Source organism: Scyliorhinus canicula, chromosome 2 (assembly GCF_902713615.1).
Source record: "Scyliorhinus canicula chromosome 2, sScyCan1.1, whole genome shotgun sequence".
NCBI classification, from domain to species: domain Eukaryota; kingdom Metazoa; phylum Chordata; class Chondrichthyes; order Carcharhiniformes; family Scyliorhinidae; genus Scyliorhinus; species Scyliorhinus canicula.
In genome coordinates, this window is record NC_052147.1 from 97,137,587 (window position 1) to 97,151,633 (window position 14,047).

Here is a 14,047-nt window from a genome sequence, read left to right on the forward strand (position 1 = left end):
CACTGACCTACTACACAATGAACCTCAGGACCCTCGACACAATATAACACAGTGACCTCGTACACAATGGATCTCAGTGATCTCCTGCACAATGCATCTCAGTGATATCCTACACAATGAATCTCAGTGACTATCTGCACAATGGATTTCAGAGACCTACACAATGGATCTCATTGACCTCCTACAGAATGGGTCTCAGTGACCTCCTACACAGTGGATCTCAGTGACTATCTGCACAATAGATCTCAGAGACCTCCTACACAATGGCTCTCAGTGACCTCCTGCACAATGCATCTCAGTGACATCCTACACAATGAATCTCAGTGACTATCTGCACAATGGATTTCAGAGACCTACACAATGGATCTCAGTGACCTCCTACAGCATGGGTCTCAGTGACCTCGTACACAATGGATCTCAGTGATCTCCTGCACAATGGATCTGGATCTCAGTGACCTCCTACACAGTGGATCTCAGTGACTATCTGCACAATGGATCTCAGAGACCTCCTACACAATGGATCTCAGTGACCTACTGTACTATGGATCACTGACCTCCTACACAATGAATCTCAGTGACCTCAGACACAATGGATCACAGTGACCACCTACACAATGGATCTCAATGACCACCTACACAATGGATCTCAGTGACCTACTGTACTATGGATCACTGACCTCCTACACAATGAATCTCAGTGACCTCAGACACAATGGATCACAGTGACCACCTACACAATGAATCTGTGACCTCCTACACAATGGATCTCAGTGACCACCTACACAATGGATCTCAGTGACCTCCTACACAATGGATCTCAGTGACCACCTACACAATGGATCTCAGCGATCTCCTTCACAATGGATCTCAGCGATCTCCTTCACAATGGATCTCAATGACCTACTGCACAATGGACCTGTGACTTCCTACATAATGGATCTCAGTGACCTCCTACATAATGGATCTCAGTGACCTTCTTCACAATGGATCGCAGTGACCTTCTACACAATGGATTGCAGTGACCTTCTACACAATGGTTCGCAGTGACTTCGTACATAATGGATCTCAGTAACCTCTTACATAATGGATCCCGATGTCCTCCTACAAAATGGGCCCCAGTGACCTCCAACACAATGGATCTCAGTGACCTCTTACACAATGGATCTCAGTGACCTCCTGCACTATGGATCACTGACCTACTACACAATGAATCTCAGTGTCCCTCGACACAATGGACCTCAGTGACCTCGGACACAATGGATCTTAGTGACATCCTGCACAATGGCTCTCAGTGACCTCCTGTACAATGGATTTCAGTGACCTCCTACACCATGGATCTCAGTGACCTACTACACAATGGATTTTAGTGCCCTCCTGCACAAGCTACTCAGTGACCTTCGGGACAATGGATCTTCGTGACCTCTGACACAATAGATCTGTGAATCTGACACAATGTATCCCAGTGACCCTCAACACTATAGATCTGAAGACCTCCAACACAATGTATCTCAGTGACCCGCGACACAATGGATCTCAGTGGTCTCCGACACAGTGGATCTCATGGCCCTCATACATCATGGATCTCAGTTACCTCCCACACAATGGATCTGTGAATCTGACAATAGGTCTCAGTGACCTCCAACACAATGGAACGCATTGTCCTCATACACAATGGATCTCACTGACCTCCCACACAATGGATCTCAGTGACCATCGTGACAGTGGATCTCAGTGACCTGCTGCACAATGGATCTAAGTGACCTCCTACATAATGGATCTCAGTGTCCTTCTGCACAATGGATCTCAGTGGCTACAGACACAGCAGATCATAGTGACCTCCGGGGCAATGGAACTTAGTGACTTTCTGCGCAATGGATCGCAGTGACCTCCTGCAGAAGCAATTCAGTGATCCTTGAGACAATGGATCTCAGTGACCTGCTGCACAATGGATCTCCGTGACCTCGTACATAATGGATCTCAATGACCTTCTACACAACGGACCTCAGTCATCTCCTACACAATGGATCTGTGAATCTGACACAATGGATCTCAGTGACCCTCAGCACTATGGATCTCATTGACCTCCTACACAATGGATGACATTGACCTCCGACACAATGGATTTCAGTGACTCTCAATACTATGGATCTTATTGACCTTCTACACACTGGAACTCATTGACCTTCTACACAATGGATCTCAGTGATCTCCTACACAATGGATCTCAGTGATATCCTGCACAATGGATCGTTTGTCTCCTCCTACACAATGGATCTCCATCTCCTCCTACGCAATGGATCTCAGTGACCTCCAACATAATGGATCTCAGTGACCTCCTACACAATGGATCTCTGACCTCTGACAAAATGAATCTCAGTGACCTCCTTTACAATGGACACAGTGGCCTCCGACACAATGGAACTTGTGACCACCTATACAATGGATCACAGTGACCTCCTTTACACAAGAACTCAGTGAGCTCCGACACAATGGATCTCAGTGACCTCCTGCACAATGGATCTCAGTGACCTCCTGAATAAGTAATTCAGTGACCCTCAAGACAATAGATCTCAGTGATCTGCTGCACGATGGATTTCCGTGACCTCGTACACAATGAATCTTAGTGACCTCCTGCACAATGAATCTCAGTGACCTCCGACACAATGGGTCTCTATGATCTCCTGTGCAACGGATCTCAGTGACCTCCTGCACAATGGATATCACTGACCTCCTGCACAAGCAACTCAGTGACCCTCACGACACTGGATCTCAGTGACCTGCTGCACAATGGATTTCAGTGACCTTGTACACAATTGATCTTTGAATCTGAAACAATGCATCTCAGTGACCCTCAACACTATGGATCTCATTGACCTCATATACAATGGATGTCATTGACCTCCTACACAATGGATTTCAGTGACCCTCAACACTATGCATATTTTTGTCCTCACACACACTGGATCTCATTGACCTTATACAATGGATCTCATTGACCTCCTACACAATGGATCTCAGTGATCTCCTACTCAATGGATCATCCATCTCCTCCTACACAATGGATCATCCATCTCTTCCGACACAATGGATCTCAGTGACATCCTATACACAAGATCTCAGTGAGCTCCAACACAATGGATCTCAGTGACCTCCTGCACAATGGATCTCAGTGACCTCCTGCAGAAGTAATTCAGTGACCCTCAAGACAGTGGATCTCAGTGACCTGCTGCATAATGGATCTCAGTGACCTCCTACACAATGGATCTCAATGACCTTCTGCACAATGGATCTCAGTGACCCCCTACACAATGGATCTCAGTGCCCTCCGACACTATGAATCTCAAAGACCTCCCACACAATGGATCTCAATGACCTCCTACACAATAGATCTCAGTGACCTCGTACAGAATGGACCTTAGTGATCTCCTACACAATGGATCTGTGAGTTGACACAGTGGCCCTCAACACTATGGATCACATTGACCTCCTACACAATGGATCTCATTGACCTCATATACAATGGATGTCATTGACCTCCTACACAATGGATTTCAGTGACGCTCAACACTATGCATCTTTTTGATCTCCTACACACTGGATCTCATTGACCTCATACAATGGATCTCAGTGACCTCCTACACAATGGATCTGTGACCTCCTGCACAATGGATCTCATTGACCTCCCGCACAATGGATCTCAGTGATCTCCTGCACAATGGATCTCACTGACCTTGTACAGAATGCATCTCAGTGCACTCCACCATGATGGATATCACTGGCATCCTACACAATGGCTCTCAATGATCTCCTGCACAAGGGATCTCAGTGACAAAGAACAAAGAAAATTACAGCACAGGAACAGGCCCTTCGGCCCTCGCAGCCTGCGCCGATCCAGATCCTTTATCTTAACCTGTCTCCTATTTTCCAAGGTCTACTTCCCACTGTTGCCGCCCGTTCATATACCTGTCTAGATGCCTCTTAAATGATGCTATCGTGCCCGCCTCTACCACCTCCGCTGGTAAAGCGTTCCAGGCACCCACCACCCTCTGCGTAAAAAACTTTCCACGCACATCTCCCTTAAACTTTCCCCCTCTCACCTTGAAATCGTGACCCCTTGTAACTGACACCCCCACTCTTGGAAAAAGCTTGTTGCTATCCACCCTGTCCATACCTCTCATAATTTTGTATACCTCAATCAGGTCCCCCCTCAACCTCTGTCTTTCCAACGAAAACAATCCAAATCTACTCAACCTTTCTTCATAGCTAGCACCCTCCATACCAGGCAACATCCTGGTGAACCTCCTCTGCACCCTCTCTGAAGCATCCACATCCTTCTGGTAATGTGGCAACCAGAACTGCACGCAGTATTCCAAATGTGGCCGAACCAAAGTCCTATACAACTGTAAATTGCAAGAGAATTTCCAATACCCAGTCTTTGGTGGAGATGCAGCATCCACATCCTTCTGGTAATATGGCGACCAGAACTGCATGCAGTATTCCACATGTGGCCTAACCAAAGTCCTATACAACTGTAACATGACCTGCCTACTCTTGTACTCAATACCCTGTCCGATGAAGGCAAGCATGCTGTGTCCTCCTGCACAAGCTACTCAGTTACCCTCGCGACAGTGGATCTCAGTGACCTGCTGCACAATAGAGCGAAGTGACCCTCTACACAATGGATCTCAGTGACCTCCTACACAATGGATCGCAGTGATCTCCTGCAGAAGCAATTCAGTGACCCTTGAGACAATGGATCTCAGTGACTTTGTACGCAACGGATCTCTGTGAGCTCCGATACAATGTATCTCCGTGACCTCCTACACAATGAATCTTAGTGACCTCCTGCACAATGGATCTCAGTGACCTCCTACACAATGGATCTCTGTGATCTACTGTGCAATGGATCTCAGGAACCTCCTGCACAATGAATCTCAGTGACCTCCTACACCAAGGATCTCAGTGACCTCCTGCACAATGAATCTCAGTGACCTCCTACACCATGGATCTCAGTGACCTCCTACACAATGGATCTCAGTGACCTCCTGCACAAGCTACTCAGTGACCCTCGGAATAATGGAGCTCAGTGACCTGCTGCACAATGGATCTCAGTGACCTCCTACACAATGGATCTCAGTGACCTCCTGCACAATGAATCTGAGTGACCTCCTACACCATGGATCTCAGTGACCTCCTGCACAATGAATCTCAGTGACCTCCTACACCATGGATCTCAGTGACCTCCTACACAATGGATCTCAGTGACCTCCTGCACAAGCTACTCAGTGACCCTCGGAATAATGGAGCTCAGTGACCTGCTGCACAATTGATCTCCGTGACCTCCCACACAATGGATCTCAGTGACCTGCTGCACAATGGATCTCCATGACCTCCGAGACTATGAATCTCAATGACCTCCCACACAATGGATCTCAATGACCTCATACACAATAGATCTCCGTGACCTCGTACAGAATGGACCTCAGTGATCTCCTACACAATGGATCTGTGAGTTGACACAGTGACCCTCAACACTATGGATCGCATTGACCTCCAACACAATGGATCTCATTGACCTCATATACAATGGATGTCATTGACCTCCTACACAATGGATCTCATTAACCTCATATACAATGGATGTCATTGACCTCCTACACAATGGATTTCAGTGACGCTCAACACTATGCATCTTTTTGATCTCCTACACACTGGATCTCATTGACCTCATACAATGGATCTCATTGACCTCCTACACAATGGATCATCCATCTCCTCCAAAACAATGGATCATCCATCTCCTCCTAAACAATGGATCATCCATCTCCTCCGACACAATGGATCTCAGTGACCACCTGCGCAATAGATCTCAGTGACCTCCTACACAATGCACACAGTGGCCTCCGACACAATGGATCTTGTGACCTGCTATACAATGGATCACAGTGACCTCCTTTACACAAGATCTCAGTGAGCTCCGACACAATGGATCTCAGTGACCTCCTGCACAATGGATCTCAGTGACCCCCTGCAGAAGCAATTCAGTGACCCTCAAGACAATAGATCTCAGTGATCTGCTGCGCAATGGATCTCCGTGACTTTGTGCACCATGGATCTCAGTGTCTTTGTATACAATGGATCTCTGTGACCTCGTACACAATGGATCTCTGTGACCTCCAATACAATGTATCTCCGTGACCTCCTACACAATGAATCTCAGTGACCTCCTGCACAATGGATCTCTGTGATCTACTGTGCAATGGATCTCAGTGACCTCCTGCACAATGAATCTCAGTGATCTCCTACACCATGGATCTCAGTGACCTCCTACACCATGGATCTCAGTGACCTCCTACACAATGGATCTCAGTGACCTCCTACACCATGGATCTCAGTGACCTCCTACACCATGGATCTCAGTGACCTCCTACACCATGGATCTCAGTGACCTCCTACACCATGGATCTCAGTGACCTCCTACACCATGGATCTCAGTGACCTCCTACACCATGGATCTCAGTGACCTCCTGCACAAGCTACTCAGTGACCATCAGAATAATGGAGCTCAGTGACCTGCTGCACAATTGATCTCCGTGACCTCCCACACAATGGATCTCAGTGACCTCCTACACAATGGATCTCAGTGACCTCCTACACCATGAATCTCAGTGACCTCCTACACCATGGATCTCAGTGACCTCCTACACAATGGATCTCAGTGACCTCCTGCACAAGCTACTCAGTGACCATCAGAATAATGGAGCTCAGTGACCTGCTGCACAATTGATCTCCGTGACCTCCCACACAATGGATCTCAGTGATCTGCTGCACAATGGATCTCCATGACCTCCCACACAATGGATCTCAGTGACCCGCTGCACAATGGATCTCCGTGACCTCCAACACTATGAATGTCAATGACCTCCCACACAATGGATCTCAATGACCTCCTACACAATGGACCTCAGTGATCTCCTACACAATGGATCTGTGAGTTGACACAATGACCGTCAACACTATGGATCGCATTGACCTCCTACACAATGGATCGCATTGACCTCCTACACAATGGATCGCATTGACCTCCTACACAATGGACCTCATTGACCTCGTATACAATGGATGTCCGTGAACTCGTACAGAATGGATCTCCGTGACCTCGTACATAATGGATCTCCGTGGCCAAGTACACAATGGATCTCAGTGACCTCCTTTTCTTTTTTAAAAAATTATATTAATTCAAATTTTCACATTTTCACAAAAAAGAAAACAATAACAGAAAAGTCTAAGAAAAAAACAGAACCCCCCCCCCCGACGTAAATACAAAAGAGAAACAATAAATTAACGCCCGTCATTGGCAAAAAACAGATATTCAACCCAAAACAAAAACAAAGAGACAACCCCCCCTCCCCTCCCTGGGTTGCTGCTGCTACTGACCTTTTGTTTTTACCGTTCTGCCAGGAGATCTAGGAATGGTTGCCATCTCCTGAAAAACCCCTGCACTGACCCCCTTGGGGCAAATTTCACCCTCTCCAATTTAATAAACCCTGCCATATCCTTGACCCAGGCCTCCACGCTTGGGGGTGTCGCATCCTTCCACTGAAGAAGAATCCTCTGCCGGGCTACTAGGGACGCAGAGGCCAGAACACCGGCCTCTTTCGCCTTCTGCACTCCCGGCTCCACTGCAACCCCAAATATTGCGAGTCCCCAGCCTGGATTGACCCTGGATCCTACCACCCTTGATAACGTCCTTGCTACCCCCTTCCAAAATTCCCCCAGCGCTGGGTATGCCCAGAACATGTGGACATGGTTTGCTGGGCTCCCTGAGCACCTAATACACCTGTCCTCGGTCCCAAAAAACCGGCTCATCCTTGTCCCGGTCATATGAGCCCTATGCAGTACCTTAAACTGTATGAGGCTAAGCCTCGCACACGAAGAGGAGGAGTTCACCCTTTCTAGGGCATCCGCCCACGTCCCCTCCTCAATCTCCTCACCCAGCTCCTCCCATTTATCTTTCAGCTCCTCCACCGAGGCCTCGTCTACCTCCTGCATCACCTGGTACACTTCCGAGATCCTCCCTCTCCCACCCATACCCCCGAGAGCACCCTGTCCTGGACCCCACACGGCGGCAGCAGGGGGAACCCCGCCACCTGCCGCCTGACAAACGCCCTTACTTGCATGTACCGAAAGGTGTTCCCCGCGGGGAGCCCGAACTTCCCTTCCAGCTCACCCAGGCTCGCAAACTTCCCGTCTATGAACAGGTCCCCCAGCCTCCTGAATCCGTGTGAATTTAACTGTATGCAGATCATTATGTTCAACTGGGGCTCGATCGTGCCAGGAGGTTAATGGTCAAAGGACTTGCAGTGATGGTGTGACACCAAAATAGCAGACTTGGCACTCAGTTAGAAAGATAAGAATCTTTGAGTCAGTGATATGGGCAATGAGTTTGTCCTGGTCTCATTAGCATAAATTGGAAGGCTGAATGTGAATGATGTCACTGTGAGGTAGCACATACATACCGTGGAACCAAGGGCAGGGCATACTACAGGCTGCTGTGCAAGTATAGGTAGAGAAATAGTTCAAGGATAGGAAGTAGCGTATTGGAGAGTGGCATATGTAACCAGTAAAATCGAATGGTCCATAGTGATTCTGGAAACAAAGGGGATTAAATAGTATGAACTGTGATTAGAGTGACTCTAGGTGGCATCAGTCAATAAAACAATCCCATAGAAATGGGGGAGTCAGAAAGCAGAGTTGAGTTGTTTGAGAAGTGGCTGCAAGAGCAGGTTAGAGGCTGGGAACTCTGGTGAGTAATACATCTCCTTAAAACCTGCCCACAATCTTCAAGTCAGGAGTGTGATGGAATACTTTCCACTGGCCACGCTGTGTGCAGCTCCAACAACACTGAAGAAGCTCAACACCATCCAAGACAAAGCATCTCACTTAATTAACACCCCACCCACTCCCTGAAATATCCTCCCCCCACCCCATCACCAACTCACAATGTGTACCATCTATAAGGTGCATTGCAGCAACTCACTAAAGCTCTTTTGACAGCACCTTCCTGTGAACTCAAACACCTAGAAGGACGAGAGCAGCAGATGTATGGGAGCACCACCACCTGCACGCTTCTCACCAAGTCAATCACCCATCCTGACTTGGAAACACATCGCTGTTCCTTCACTGTCACATGGTTAAAATCCTGGAACTCTCTCCCCCTAACAACACTGTGGGTGTATCTACACCATATGGACTTCAGCAGTTCAAGAACGTGGCTCACCACTTCGTTCTCAAGGGCACTTCGGGATGGGCAATAAATGCTGGCCTATCCTGAAAAGCCCACATCCTTTCTAAGAAGCAAGAAATAGCAGCAGATGAAGGGAAGTGAGGCCTGAGAGAGGAGCTGGGTTATTTGCTTTCCACAATGACCCAGGAATAATAGAAGGATTTGTTGATGAGCATCAAGTGACAGCTTCATCGGTGCTTTGGTGGCAACATTTATATCAGAGTCTTGACATTAAAGACAAGGCTGGTAGAAACTCAAGAAGTTAAATGCACTCTGGGACCAGTTAAACCCTGGTTATTAATAGGGTTATTACCCTCCTGATTTTTAAGTGAGTTATATTGGAAACTTCTAAAATCTAAAGTGGTCCCCAATGTTTGTTATTAAAATCAGAGTGGGTTCAGAATGGGCTGGCGATTTGCTTTTGTCCATTTTCCATTATAGCCCAAGATGAATATAGCTGGGGGAAGGGCAATTATGATGCCATTAGACATGACTTAGGATGTGTTGGTTGGAGAAGTAGGCTGCAAGGGTTGGGCACACTGGATATGTGGAGCTTGTTCAAGGAACAGCTATTGCATGTTCTTGATAAGTACGTACCAGTCAGGCAGGGAGGAAGGGGTCGAGCGAGGGAACCGTGGTTTACCAAAGAAGTGGAATCTCTTGTTAAGAGGAAGAAGGAGGCCTATGTGAAGATGAGGCGTGAAGTTTCAGTTGGGGCGCTTGATAGTTACAAGGAAGCGAGGAAGGATCTAAAGAGAGAGCTGAGACGAGCAAGGAGGGGACATGAGAAGTCTTTGGCAGGTAGGATCAAGGAAAACCCAAAAGCTTTCTATAGGTATGTCAGGAATAAAAGAATGACTAGGGTAAGAGTAGGGCCAGTCAAGGACAGTGGTGGGAAGTTGTGTGTGGAGGCTGAGGAGATAAGCGAGATACTAAATGAATACTTTTCGTCAGTATTCACTCAAGAAAAAGATAATATTGAGGAGGAGAATGCTGAGACCCAGGCTATTAGAATAGATGGCATTGAGGTGCGTAGGGAAGTAGTGTTGGCAATTCTGGACAAGGTGAAAATAGATAAGTCCCCGGGGCCGGATGGGATTTATCCTAGGATTCTCTGGGAAGCCAGGGAAGAGATTGCTGAGCCTTTGGCTTTGATTTTTAGGTCATCATTGGCTACAGGAATAGTGCCAGAGGACTGGAGGATAGCAAATGTGGTCCCTTTGTTCAAGAAGGGGAGTAGAGATAACCCCGGTAACTATAGGCCGGTGAGCCTAACGTCTGTGGTGGGTAAAGTCTTGGAGAGGATTATAAAAGATACGATTTATAATCATCTAGATAGGAATAATATGATTAGGGATAGTCAGCATGGTTTTGTGAAGGGTAGGTCATGCCTCACAAACCTTATCGAGTTCTTTGAGAAGGTGACTGAACAGGTAGACGAGGGTAGAGCAGTTGATGTGGTGTATATGGATTTCAGTAAAGCGTTTGATAAGGTTCCCCACGGTCGGCTATTGCAGAAAATACGGAGGCTGGGGATTGAGGGTGATTTAGAGATGTGGATCAGAAATTGGCTAGTTGAAAGAAGACAGAGAGTGGTAGTTGATGGGAAATGTTCAGAATGGAGTTCAGTTACGAGTGGCGTACCACAAGGATCTGTTCTGGGGCCGTTGCTGTTTGTCATTTTTATAAATGACCTAGAGGAGGGCGCAGAAGGATGGGTGAGTAAATTTGCAGACGACACTAAAGTCGGTGGAGTTGTAGACAGTGCGGAAGGATGTTGCAGGTTACAGAGGGACATAGATAAGCTGCAGAGCTGGGCTGAGAGGTGGCAAATGGAGTTTAATGTGGAGAAGTGTGAGGTGATTCACTTTGGAAAGAATAACAGGAATGCGGAATATTTGGCTAATGGTAAAATTCTTGGTAGTGTGGATGAGCAGAGGGATCTCGGTGTCCATGTACATAGATCCCTGAAAGTTGCCACCCAGGTTGAGAGGGTTGTGAAGAAGGCCTATGGTGTGTTGGCCTTTATTGGTAGAGGGATTGAGTTCCGGAGCCATGAGGTCATGATGCAGCTGTACCAAACTCTGGTACGGCCGCATTTGGAGTATTGCGTACAGTTCTGGTTGCCTCATTATAGGAAGGACGTGGAAGCTTTGGAACGGGTGCAGAGGAGATTTACCAGGATGTTGCCTGGTATGGAGGGAAAATCTTATGAGGAAAGGCTGATGGACTTGAGGTTGTTTTCGTTAGAGAGAAGAAGGTTAAGAGGTGACCTAATAGAGGCATACAAAATGATCAGAGGGTTAGATAGGGTGGACAGCGAGAGCCTTCTCCCGCGGATGGAGGTGGCTAGCACGAGGGGACATAGCCTTAAATTGAGGGGTAATAGATATAGGACAGAGGTCAGAGGTGGGTTTTTTACGCAAAGAGTGGTGAGGCCGTGGAATGCCCTACCTGCAACAGTAGTGAACTCGCCAACATTGAGGGCATTTAAAAATTTATTGGATAAGCATATGGATGATAAGGGCATAGTGTAGGTTAGATGGCCTTTAGTTTTTTTTTTCCATGTCGGTGCAACATCGAGGGCCGAAGGGCCTGTACTGCGCTGTATCGTTCTATGTTCTATGTTCTATGAACACCGATACCATTTTTTTCTGATTACATTTGCACCTTACCGCGTGGAGATATCACAGATTGAGCTTCACCTCAATCAGCAAAGCAGCAACCAGAAGCCCATTCATCTCAGAAGCATTGCGTGTCCCTAACATCTCCTCATCTGCCACAAATATCGAATCAATGCCTTTATTAACTTGGTGATTGTCTCCTCAAAACTTCACAAACTCCAATTAATCTAAAGTTCTCTTGCATATCCGATTTTGTATCCCCATCACATTACCAACCACCACTACTTCGCGGTCACCACATCTGTGCTGCCACAATCTGTTTTGAGCTTGGAAACAATTAGCACCTTGTGAGGGACGCCTTTGCCTCAAATGTCTTATTGCAGTAAAGAAACAAGTGCCCCCATTTGTTTATTGCAAAATGGTCTCCGGAAACTAAGGGTTCACCTTAGAATTGGAGCGGATGAAAAAGAAACACTTACCTAATTCCTTGTATGATATTGAGGAGCAAATCAAAGGGATTTCTACAACCTTTTAGGATATTTGGCTCCCGCCATGATTGGCAAAGGGGGCATGGAGCAAATAACCTGCAAAAGTCGGACCTTGACCACGTGAAATATCCAGAACAAATCAATTTTTCCGAAAGGAGCCTTTGTCACCATGGTAACATGAGCATGATAAAGTGTTGCCATGGCAATGCTCTCATACTAATGTGTGTATTGTTTACTTGTCACCATGGTAATATGCAGTAAAGCGTTGCCATGGCAATATGATTTGCACCACTTACCTCATTGAGCATGTCTGCTGGTGTAATTTGCTTATTTTAATGGTACCTTGAGAAAGTGTGTCCGGCATACTTCGTTTCAGGTGAAACATTTGTCAGTGAGACTGGACTTCTCATTTGTGTTGGGGTCCAGTGAGAATATCCCTTTCCTTGCTATTTGGATTCAGTGCCATGTGCCCCATACTCTCATTGGGCCTTCAGAGAATAAGAACACTTTGTAGTTCACTTGGGACTAAAGAGGTTGCCCTCATCTTTTATGATTATTGCATTGGGATCTTTATGGACAGGCAGACCTTGGATATTATCTAGAGATTGGGTTTTCCAATAGTGCAGACAGCCGGCCTCATCACTACCCTTACTACTGAACCATGGTGTTGATGGGAACCCAAGAAAATAATGAACATAATTAAATCTCGGTGTGCTTTATTGGACAAAGAGAGTCTATTGTGTGAAATTATACTGTGTTTGGAAGTTTAGACGTGAGATGAAATTTGATCTGAAGGACTTCGATTTATGGGTGCCAAGTCAGTGCCACTGTAAACACGAGCCTGCTCGTGGTTTGTTATATCTGTGCCAACATGGAAACTTGCCAGTTTTTTCTCGTGCCAGCTCTTTCTCCTGAAGATGTTGAACCTTTGCTGGGCTCGATGAGTGTTGAATACCCTGTATTATCGCACTCAGTGCCAGTAAGCTCTTTACCCATGGGAGTACCCATCAGCACTTGCCCTAGGTAGCAATCAGGTTTAGAACCATAGCCAATTCTTTCCTCTCGATTGTGAACCGCTGGGAGACTGAGGACAGATGCTGTCTCCTTGCTCCAATGCTCACTGCACTCTGTTTATTCAGCACACTGCAAGAACCAAATCTGGGAGCCACCTGATCTATCCAGACAGGATGGAATCTTTGAATTGCAAAGGGAACCTTTACAAGCATGCAATTCACAATGAGCTGCTTATGACTCTACTTGTCAGATCATCCCTGCCAACCGACATTTCATTTTAAATGAACAAAGCTAATAATAGGCACGGCATATCACAGGTGCATTGTTCCCCGTTATTTGAGAGTGTGAGAACGTCATCAGCTCAATTATATGTGTTGCCTTATGCAACTTCTAAAAATACAAGAAATCGCAATCTCAGGACATCCCATAGCATGTCCCAACCATAAAATACTTTTGAAGTTTAGTCACTGTTGAAACATAGGGAAATACAGCAGCCAATTAGCTCCCAACAAGGTCCCAAAATCAGCAATGTGATAATAATCACATCATCTGTTTTAGTGATGTTGGTTGAACGCTGACTAGCCCCTTCTCTTCATCAGAATAGTGCTGTGGGACCCTTTACATAACCCTGAGAG

General features: G+C 46.6%; 1 protein-coding gene across 1 annotated transcript in view; it reads right to left on the reverse strand.

Moving 5' to 3' along the window:
• LOC119956489 (mRNA decay activator protein ZFP36L1-like) overlaps nt 1–12,476 on the reverse strand; it is a 44,908-nt gene extending 32,432 nt beyond the window's left edge. Inside the window, exon 1 of the mRNA XM_038783773.1 lies at nt 12,390–12,476. The gene's annotated coding sequence lies outside the window, so the exon portion shown is untranslated. The remainder of the gene's footprint in view (nt 1–12,389) is intronic.
• Between the last annotated feature and the right edge of the window lie 1,571 nt (nt 12,477–14,047).